Source organism: Ursus maritimus, unplaced genomic scaffold (assembly GCF_017311325.1).
Source record: "Ursus maritimus isolate PB19 unplaced genomic scaffold, ASM1731132v1 scaffold_22, whole genome shotgun sequence".
NCBI lineage: Eukaryota > Metazoa > Chordata > Mammalia > Carnivora > Ursidae > Ursus > Ursus maritimus.
Window position 1 is genome coordinate 21,178,797 of NW_024424675.1, and position 10,490 is coordinate 21,189,286.

Below are 10,490 nucleotides of genomic sequence, written 5' to 3' on the forward strand. Positions count from 1 at the left end.
CGCATGCTAGCACTTCCCCTCCTGCATCCTGGCAGACATCCTTAATCAATTTCATCAGTCTTTCCCACTAAAGCCAAGCTCAGTTCCAGAATCTATTGCAACACCAGACTCCAGATAACTGCTACCAACCAAAGTGGCCACTTGAGCTGTCATCAACCGGTCATTCCTTGGGGGGCGGGGGGCAGTGCTCTTGGGAGCAGGAGACGGAGGGAGAAGGGGTAGTGACAGGAGGGTTAGCAACCACTCAGGGAGGGGGCTTGATGGCAGCCACGTAGTGGTTCATGTCATGAACGTGTACTGAGACTTCTCTCTGAGCCACATTGTGCTAGGAGCTGGGAACACAAATGGGAACAACCCCAGACCCCCGCCCTTAGAGTGAGGACAGTGGCAAGAACTGAGTGTCTGCATATCCCCGAGGGGCCATCCCAGGCCGGAAGGATGGAGTCTGTGGGATTTCACTCAACCTGAGAAAAACTTTACTACTGGAGTTTCCAGACAGTGATGGGCTGCTGAGTCATGCAGGATCCATGGCAGCAAACATGCTTGAACAATCTCCCAAGAGGGTCAGAAACCAGGACTGAAGGCTTCAGAACAAGGAAAACAAACAAACAAACAAACAAACAAAAACACCCCCAGGGTGTCTGGGTGGCTCGGTCAGTTAAGCATCTGCCTTCAGCTCAGGTCGAGATCCTGGAGTCCCAGGATGGAGCCCCGTGAGCAGGGAGTCTGCTTCTCCCTCTCCCTCTGCTCCTCCCCCAACCTCGTGTGCTCTCTCTCTCCCTCACTCACTCTCAAATAAATAAATAAAAATCTTAAAAAAAAAAAAAAAAGCCCCAAATTGGATCAAAGCCCTGGTCTGAGGGAGACTTCACTGCTAACAACAGTAGTGGGCGGGAGGGGGCGCAGAAGGTGGAAGGCGACCTTGAGGCCAGAGCTCACCTGCTGACTCTGACATCGGAAGCTGACACTCAGACCTTTGCTCCTGCTGCTTTTGGACACTCAATGTAGAGGCTGCCACACTCCAGCCAGAACAGCAAGGGGCTGGCCTGGCCCACATGCTTGCCCCTGGCTGCAGAGGAAGTGAGCAAGTCCAGTAGGAACCTCACTAGTGGAAGGAGGGGGCTCATAAGGCAGGGTGCTGGAAGGTGCTGGGCGGCTGAAAGGAAGGTCACCTGTCCACTCCAGACAGCAAGGATCACGTGCTTCTGGGGCCCAGCTCTGGCTCAGGACTTCCTACGGACCCTGTTAATCATCTCAGCTCTCTGGTAGGCATGGGCTGTGTTTATCAATGCCTTTTTTACAGATGAGAAAGGTGACGCTTGGAGAATTTAAGTCATTTACACTTTGCACCATTCTTTGCACTGCTCCACCGAGGTGGGCCAGCTGGGTTAGGAGGAGATCATTACCCACTTTGAAGGTGACCAAGACAACTGAGCTCTAGTGCCACCAGCCCTGGGATCTCTCAGATTCCAGACTGAACCTGCCACAGCATGGCTAGAATGGGTTCCCTGTGTCCCGAGCAAGCTCCTGCTGCATTCTGGACTCTACACGAAAGGCATTTCTTCAGAGAGGTTTTCTGTGACCAGCCCTCCTAAAACAGCCCCCACCCCATTCTGTCTTTGCCCCACGTCACTTGTCTTCTTAGTGTTTTGTGGACAGGAAGCTGGCGTATCTGCCCCCTTGTTTATAATAGGATGCGAGCTGCATGAAAGCAGGTGTGTCTTGTTCGCTGCTACGTCCCCAGCCCTTAGCACAGTGCCAGGCACATAGCAGGTGCTCAGTAAGCCTCTGCAGACTTACTAGCTGTGAGCCCTCAGGCAATTTCTTAACCTCTCTGTGCCCAGTGTCCTCCTTTATAAAATGGCCCTGAACATACGGTGTACCTCCAAAAGTGGCTGTGAGGGTTCCATAAGCTCACGTGCTATTGCAGCCAAGCGGACGTTCCAGGCAGGTCCGTACCGTGCACCAGGTGAGCAGGACTTCACTGCAGGGCCTCGGCTGATAGAGCCACGGAGTCTGAGAGAAGATGCTCCTTGGGGCTGGAAGAGAACGGACCTGGAATTAACAAGGGCTGACATGACTGAGCACCAACTCTGTACAAACTGGCATCGTAAACACCTCACTCATTTCCCACCTGCTCTGTGAGGCAGGTCCCCCCGGTATCAACATCTCCATTTGACAGCCAAAGAAACTGAGGTACAAAGAAGATAGGTGAGTCATTCGGTTAACTTGCCAGTAAGTAGCAGCCATGTGATTTGACCCCAGGCCATCCAAGCTTTTAACCACTCTGCTCCCCAGCCCTCCTGCAGCTGGGGCGAGATGGAGGGAGGCTGGGAAGGTGTGCACTAGGGGCATGTGGATGTTCCGAATCCTTACGAGTCTGTCCCCCACCAAGTCTGGGGTCAGGCACCGGTCAATATTGAAAGCCCCTGACCTCTGCGCACCTGGGCCACCTCCTGGCTTTCTCCAGAAGCTGATGGATCCCAGCTGGTGTATGAGCAGAGGCAGGGAGCAGGAAGGCAGACCCGGGGGTGCTGAGAATGGTCGATTCCTCTGTGCCAGGAGCCCTGGGAGCCTGGAAATGCCAACTCGGCAGATCCAACAGCAGCCTCAGCATCTGCCACGGATGGTTCTGGGCTCGGCTGGTGGGGAAGAGAGGGAGGCACAAGAGGCCACCGTAGGGTGAGGGAGGCAGCCTTGAGCTGGTTGGCAGGAGCCTGAAAGTCCCGGAAAAGGAACTTCCCTGTCCCCTGCTTCAGTTTTTTCCAACTTTTAAATAGGGGTGGTGAAGGGATCATGCTGTTATCCCAAAGCCTACTCAAGTAGAGCTTCCTGTCATGCTCCAGGCCTCATACAACCCTATTTAATAGGTGTTATCATTGGCCTCAGTTTGCAGAGGTGAAATAGAGGCACAGAGAGGCAAAGTGACTTGCCCAAAGTAACACAGCTTGACGGGGCAGAGCTGGGATTAAAACTTGGCTCAGGGTGACCTGGGCCCAAACTCTGAACCACCTCACTTGCTTGAATGTGGGGCTTGGGTATAGGGGTCTCTTAGCCACTCCACCCCCTTTCTAGAGGTTTCACAGAGCCACTTAAGGTGTGACCTTGTCAGGGACAGAGGTCAGCATATTCAGGAACATCCGCAACTTCAAAGGAAAGACACCAGAATGAGAGAATTGCAAGGCCTGTGATAGGATAGGGACTCGATTATCCGGAAAGGCAAAAGGAAATATTGAGAGTTGACAAATCAACTCAAACTCAGGGCGAAGAGACTAAGGTGAGTGGGGTCACAGGGAGTTTTTCACACAATAGTTTATTCATTCATTCAAGAGATATATTCATTGAGCACTTTTATTTGCCCTGCACTCTGTAGGTGATGGGGTGTGGCAAATGGAGCAGATCTGACTCCCATTTCGGGAGCATTCACCCTGGCAGGGAGAGGAGGAAGGAGAACCCCGTTGTAGAGGGCCCTTCCCTACCTACCCCAGCATTGGCACCTTTGGCCCTCTTAGGGAGAAGGGCTCTATGGTTTAAAATCAGGGCTTTGCAGCCAGATCAGCCTGGTTTGAATCCTGACACCTAGCTGGGTCTCCTTGGGCAAGCATCTTGCCTCCTCTGAGCCTTGGTTTCCCCTTCTGTAAAATGGGGATATCAGTAGGGCCCCACCTGGCAGGTTGTGGTGATGGTGAAATGAGGTAATCCCTGCCAAGGGCTGGATTTGGTTCCCGGCACATAATAAGTGCTCAGTGAATGCCAGCTAGCATTATGATCATCTGAGACTCCAAAACGTGCCCCTTCCCGCCACATATCATGTCTGTCCTGGGCTAGATCCTAGGGTCAAGCGGAAGGGCGGGGGGGAGGGGTGATAGGAGAAAGGGTGACTAGCCAGGAGGGAGGAAAGAGGGCTCTAGGCAGCAGGAACGGGCCTGCACAGGCCTTGAGGTGGGACGCTTTGAGGGAAGAGGGTAGAAAAGCTTCAGGAGGGTCTGTGACCCGGCCGCACTCCTGACCCCTCCAGTTGGCCCCTTCCTGGAGTCTGCTGCGGCTCTGAGCCCCTGAGCCGATGAGGAATGAAAATGGAAGGCTGCCAGGGCCTTCCTTCGCAGGGGGAGAGGAGGCCGTGGGGCAGACCGTGCTGGCTGCAATTCCTCCAGCAAGTTACTGAGACCCTCTGGGCTCCGTTTCCTCCTCTGTAAAATGGGGCTCACAGTCTCGTCGGCCTGAAAAGGCAAGTGCGAGGACTAGGTAGTACTTGGCAAGAGTACAGATCAGCACCTGGCACAGGCCCCGAGCTGTAAGCGTCTATTAAATGAATAAAGTAAAGAAAAACATGTGCCAGCCACTCGGCCCTCCTCTGGACCGCAGTCACTAAGAGCGGGGAGCCGGGGCCTGGCCGTTCTGCCCAGTGCGGGGCTCCCCTGCAGAAAATCTTCGCACCGGAATTGCCTGCTGGCTGCCAGACTGCCCCGGACCTGCGCCCCTGCCTGACGCTCCGGCTCCACCATCTTCCTTTCTCCCTTCTCTCCCTTCACCCCGGCTCAAGGCACCACACCCCTCTTCTCTCCACAGGTTGTATCTCCCATAAAATTCTGTCCTTTCACCGCCATGTTCACACCTGCTTCCCAGGGAACCCAAGTGGCCCGAGAGAAAACCCCACACCTATCCAATTCTGGGGGACCCACCAGGTGCCCTTAGGCAAGATCGCCTTTATAAGTCTTGGTGTACAGAGCTTCACCCTTCTCCTACCTTCTCCTCTCTGGCCCCAGAGGACGAGGGCCTGGCTAAACCACGCTGGAGAAGCAGGGCAGCATAAGTGAAGCTTACCAGAGAAAAGAGCCCCATCAGCGTGGAGTGGATGCATTTGTGGCCGCTCTCCTCCTTGGAATTCATACAGAATTCCATTATCAGCTCTGGACAGCAGCTCAGGGACCATCTTGTCCCATGCCCATTTGACAGACGAGAAAGCTGGAGCTCAGAATAGGGAGCAGAGGGAGCGGAGCCGGGGCTAGAATCGGGCTCCCGACTCTCAGAGCACTGCTCCTTCCTAACTACAGGCAGTGAGCCCTGCAAATATGGTGCCTCGTTCCGTCTACAGAGGTGCAGACTGAGGGGCAGGCACGGGGCAATTCTGCCAGCCACCTGGACCAACACAGCACTGAGACCCACACCCAGACACTAGCAGCTACCCTCCTTCCTGACGCGCAGAGCAAGCCTGAAATGTGTGGGAAACCAGAGCAGGCTAAGGAGGGCAGGAGGGCCGAGCCTGCCGTCCCCACTAGCGTTATATCAAGCCTAGGGCTCCTGGGGAGGCAGGCAGTGGGCCACATGGATCTGCGACCCTTCCCAGCTCCTCCACACGGTGACCTTGTGGTCTTGAACCAGTCATTTCAGCCCCGTTTGTAGAATGGGGCATAACAGAATCTTCTCCCGTGAGGCCGTGGTGAGGCTTAGACGAGTGAAGATGTGTAAATTAAAATAGTGAACAATTATCAAGTCAAGTTACTGTGCTCCAGGCACTGCTCGAAACACTTTATGGGTACGTTATCATTTAATCATCACGGCACCCTTGTGAGACAGGCCCAATTAATGCCCCCATTTTACAGATGAGGAAACAGGCACCGAGAACCACACAGCTGGGAAGTGGCAGAACACGGATTTGAACTGAAAACAGGCTGACTCTGAATCCCTCCAGCTAAAGCCCCTGGTGAGGCCAGCATCTGTGGAGGGTAAGTGTTTAGAACAGTGCCAGGCACGCAGAGCTGCTCAGTAATGGTGCTGTTGATAGAACAATAATTATTATTGTCGCTGGGGAAACTTGCCACCAGCAGTGCTGTCTTCCCAAAAGTCAGAAGAATGACTATCCTGACGTGTTTTACAAAATATATCAGTTCTTCTCTTTAGAAGGAAGGGAGTAGTTAGCAAGCGCTCGAGATAAGCGCTTGTGGAACCGAAACATTTTATGGTCATTTTAGAAACCATGAGAAGAAGGGGGGAGAAAACCCATAGGCCTCCAGTCCTTCTTTCACTTTCCTAGGCATGTTTATTTTTATTTTGGTTCCTAGTTGCCAACATGCCAGGAGAGATTTCTGGATTCTACATCCTTCATTTAACATAGTTCCACAAGCCCTTTCCTTGTACGATGATTTTTAATGACTATACAATAGTCCATCAAGCCGGTGTCTTCTTCATAGCCCCCTCTCCATTGTCTCCAGTTTGGGGTTTTATTCCAGTCTCTGCTGCGGCAGCAAACATCCCTGAGATTAAACTTCTTTACTGATTTGATGTGATGTGGACTTCCTGGAACCAGGAAGCCAGTGTTAGCCGTGGTTTAGGGGACAGAAGGCCCTTCTTAGTGTCCCTGTGATGAAGCTGTGCCAGCCGTTGTGTATTTCATCATGCTTCAGGTCTCCCCACCCAGTAGGTATTCTTGAACCTCACTTTCTGGGCCAAAGGTTTCTTCTTATCTGCTAAACGTGCCCATGCCACCTTCCAACTGGAGGACAGAGACCTGGGGTCTTATGCTCAACTTGGCACTGGTGGTCTGCAGGACTTTGGATGTGTCACTTCTGGGGTGGATGACCTCTCCATCCTACCCAGTGAGAAGCCCTGATGACAGACAGCCCAGTCCCCAGCTCTGTCCCTAAGCTACCATGAACTCTCTGTGTCTTGGGAAGCCCTCTGGGCTCAGTTTCACTGACTCCTTGTAGGCGATGGGGGTGGTAGAACCTTCAGGCAGGCAGAGGTGACCTCATGGGCTCCCAGGCGTCTTTTTTTTTTTTTTTTTTTTGAAGATTTTAGTTATTAATTTGAGACAGAGCATGAGAGAGAGGGAGAGAGCATGAACAGGGGGGAGGGACTGAGGGAGGGGAAGAAGCAGACTCCCCACTGAGCAGGGAGCCCCAATTCAGGGCTCAATCCCAGGACTCTGGGATCATGACTGGGCCGAAGGCAGATGCTTAACTAACTGAGCCACCCAGGCGCCCCTCACCCATGTGTCTTATCCACCCCACTGGACTAAGCACCCCTCGCAGAAGTCTCAGCTCAGATGTCACCTCTTCCAGGAGACCCTTGCTGGCCACCCTAGCTAGGCACCATCATTCTCCATCCCCTCACCCAGTTTTATGTTCCTCACAGCACTGAACAACTATTTGAAAGGATATTGTTGATATCAGCGTTTCCTTCTTCAGTATCCAGCCATGGTCCCTTGAATGTCACCTCCAAGACAGCAGGGACTAGGACTGTCACCGCTTATTCCACGGAACCCCACAAATATGTGGGGGTACTCCAGGCATAACTGTACGTATAGAAGCCACATGTATTGAGCACCTACTATATGCCGGGCATCATTCCAAGCCTTTTATATATAGCAACTCTGGTAGCGCTGCCGAGCCCCTGGGCTGACAGAAGTTACCATTCCCATTTTATGAAGGGGGGAAGTGAGGCACAGAGCAGTTGAATAACTTGCCCATGGTTCCACAGCTAGTAAGTAGGGGAGCCAAGATGTCCCCCTGCACATTGTAAGAGTATACTGAGCCAAACATGGGACACAGTCTCTGTCCCCATGAAGGTCAGGGGCTAAAGGGCAAGCTGGGCTACTCCACAATGTAGGAAGTCAGGATACTTCCTAAGTGAAGTGATCCCTCAGCTAAGCCCTGAGGACAAATAGGGGTGTGCTAGGATGAAGTAGACGGAGGAACAGTCTGAAGAGAGAAAACACTGTGGAGGCCAATAGATAAACCAGTGAGCACCAAGCCTGAAGAACTAGAAGCCATTTGTGTGGCTGGAGTCGGGAATACAGGGGTGTGCCATGAGTCAAGGGGTATGATCATCTCAACCCTCAGTGACTGAGGTTAAAAAAAAAAAGTCCCAGAGGGCAAAATAAGAGGCAATATAGCTGGGAAGATGGGCAATGCCCACCCCACCCCCAAGATCATGCAGGGCCTTGCCAAGCTCAAGGGCCCAAATTTTATTCCAACATTCAACATCATACCTCAAGGACTGTGTGAGCCCCTCACTCAGTGGTGCCCAAAGGTCACACAAGGGTTTCTGGAAATTTCTGCTGACTCACTGTGGGACTTCAGGCACCTCCACACCCTCTCTGGGTCTTACTATCCCAACTGGTATTGAATGACCCAGTCTCAAAAGCACATCCCCACTCCATCAGCCTGGCATCCCATAAACAAAATGCTGTCGACCAATGAGATCNTGGCATTCCTGGAGTCCAGTTCTGGGACTCTTGTGCACTGGCCATCCCATACTTGCTGAGGCCAGCCCACCACCATGGCACTTTGCCAAGCAGTCTCTGGGCAGGGGGTTGAGTTCTCCTGCTCCTCGGTCCTCCAAGATATAGGAGCTCCCCCAGGTTTTGGTCGGATGGTGGTGGTGGGGGGGGGTTTGCTCAGATCCTCCTGGAGACAAAGGAGCTGACCTGCAAAGAGTTCCAGCGGGAGCCCCGCTCCCCCTCCCTTCCCCCCTCTCCCTTCCCAGTCCACGTGTCTCTATTGTCTGCTCCCCGCTTCAGGGAAAGACACAGCCTCGGATGTGTCAAAACCACCACCCCCCGGCAGCAGGGAAATTAATTACTGGACGATTTTCACTTCCTCTTGCAGCGCCTGCCTGAGCTAGGCACCGGAACAGGACTGGCTCAGCGGGGCCGGCATCCGCATGGGGGACTTGCTGCCCCCACCAGTTCTGGGAGAAGAAAGTTGAACCCCAAACCCAACAGGGGGCTTCAGTGGGAAGTCAAGCTAGGGTGGGGGTGACGACTTCCTCTAGTTAAAGCTAAGTGTCCACACTGGCCACTTCTAAATTGGGGGAAAGGGAGAGGACTCGAGGCAGGAGGGTCGTGGCTGGCGAGCTCACACTCTTTTCTTTGCATCCCCTTCTCTGTGTCCCCATGAGCCTGAACCTCGCCTGCTCGGACCACTCTCTGCCCTCTCCCCTCGGTTTCTCCCTCTATCTTACACTTTTCTTTCCCTTTCTTTGCATCCCTGAGTGGCTTTCTTTTTGTGTTTCTGGATCTCTCTTTCTCTCCCCTGGGTGTGTGAGCGTGTGTTGCTACTTCTTTCCATCTCTGTTTTCCTTCTCTGTGTGTTTCTCTCTTGTGTCTTTTTGTCCTTATCTCGGTCTCTATTTCTACCTCTTTCAGTGTGTGTGTGTGTGTGTGTGTGTGTGTGTGTGTCTTTCTCTGTATGTCTCTTTCTGTCTTTCTCTGCGTATCTCCTCTCTCCTCTCTCTCATCCTCTCTCTCTCCCTCCCCCCCCCCACTCCTCTTTCTCCGTCTCTCTGTATCTCTGCGCCTTTCTCGCCCTCACTTTCTCCCCTCCTGCCTGCCCGCTGCTCCCTGCGCCTGGTCTGCCCCCACCGCTGCCGGTTCAGGGGAACGTGTGCGGAGCGATTGTCCTGGGGGACATTTGATGGATTAGAGCGCTGAACAGTTCCATTGCTAGGGGACCACCTGATCTCCTCCAGCCTGCGTCCCATATAAAGCCGGCAGCCGGAGTGCTGAGCACAGCTCCAGCGATCGCCTGTCTGCGCGCCGCCGCCGCCAAGCCCGAGCGGGAGCCCGAGCCAGAGCCGGGGCCGCCGCCACCGGTGCCGGCTCCGCGCTGCCGCCCGCCCGCCCGCTGGGAGCTGTCCAGTGCTGAAACCCCGCGCAGACAGCCAATCGCGCCCGGCTGGCCGCCTCCCCCCACCGGGGCCCCACGCAAGTGCCCCCGCCGAGCCCCCCGCCAGTCGCACCATGCCGCGCTCCTTCCTGGTAAAGAAGATCAAAGGGGACGGCTTCCAGTGCAGCGGGGTGCCGGCCCCCACCTACCACCCCTTGGAGACCGCCTACGTGCTGCCTGGCGCCCGGGGGCCGCCCGGGGACAACGGTGAGTAGGACCCGGCGGGGGGGTGGGGGGGAGAGGGAGGGGAGTTCGGGCCCTCCCCAACTCGGGCCACGAGGAGGGGTGCGCGCGGCAGGGAACCCCGGGAGGAGATTTCCCTGGCTGTGTGCGCCTCCCGGGCTTCCCGAGGGCCGGGCGGGCGGGGCAGGGGCTAGGTCCCTACAAAGGGAAAGTCGCAGGGTCGATCCATCCCATAGCCACGCGCCAGTCCGGACTTTGAAAGTTGTGGCCCTAGAACGGGGCTGGAGTGAGGGGTGGCGAGAGAATGGAAAGAGAGAAAGGCACCCATGAAGGGCTAATGCTGGGGGGCTAATGCACAAGGCAGCCTGAGGGTCCCCTCTCCCTGGTGGAGGGAAGGAGGCTGGCTGCCTGAGTGTACTGCCCTGGTGGGGAAGATAAGCGAGACAGGACTACCAGTCCCTGGGGAGACAGGGCTGGCTCCTTGGGTGTAGCTGGGGCACCCTCCTTTCCCTTCAAGCCTGCTCCCCCTGGCGATGCCAGACAAGTGTTCCCAGGCCCCCTCTCTCAGCAACTCTTTTGTTACCCTCAGCCACATGCCTGCCAAAGGCTGGGCCTGTCCCGGGGCTGCAAGGAAGAGGG

At 54.7% G+C, this 10,490-nt stretch overlaps 1 long non-coding RNA gene across 1 annotated transcript in view; it reads right to left on the minus strand.

Moving 5' to 3' along the window:
- The window catches only part of LOC103674362, a 29,932-nt gene extending 27,669 nt beyond the window's left edge, over positions 1 to 2,263 (minus strand). Inside the window, exon 1 of the long non-coding RNA XR_571610.1 lies at positions 1,884 to 2,263. This is a non-coding gene — a long non-coding RNA (uncharacterized LOC103674362). The remainder of the gene's footprint in view (positions 1 to 1,883) is intronic.
- Between the last annotated feature and the right edge of the window lie 8,227 nt (positions 2,264 to 10,490).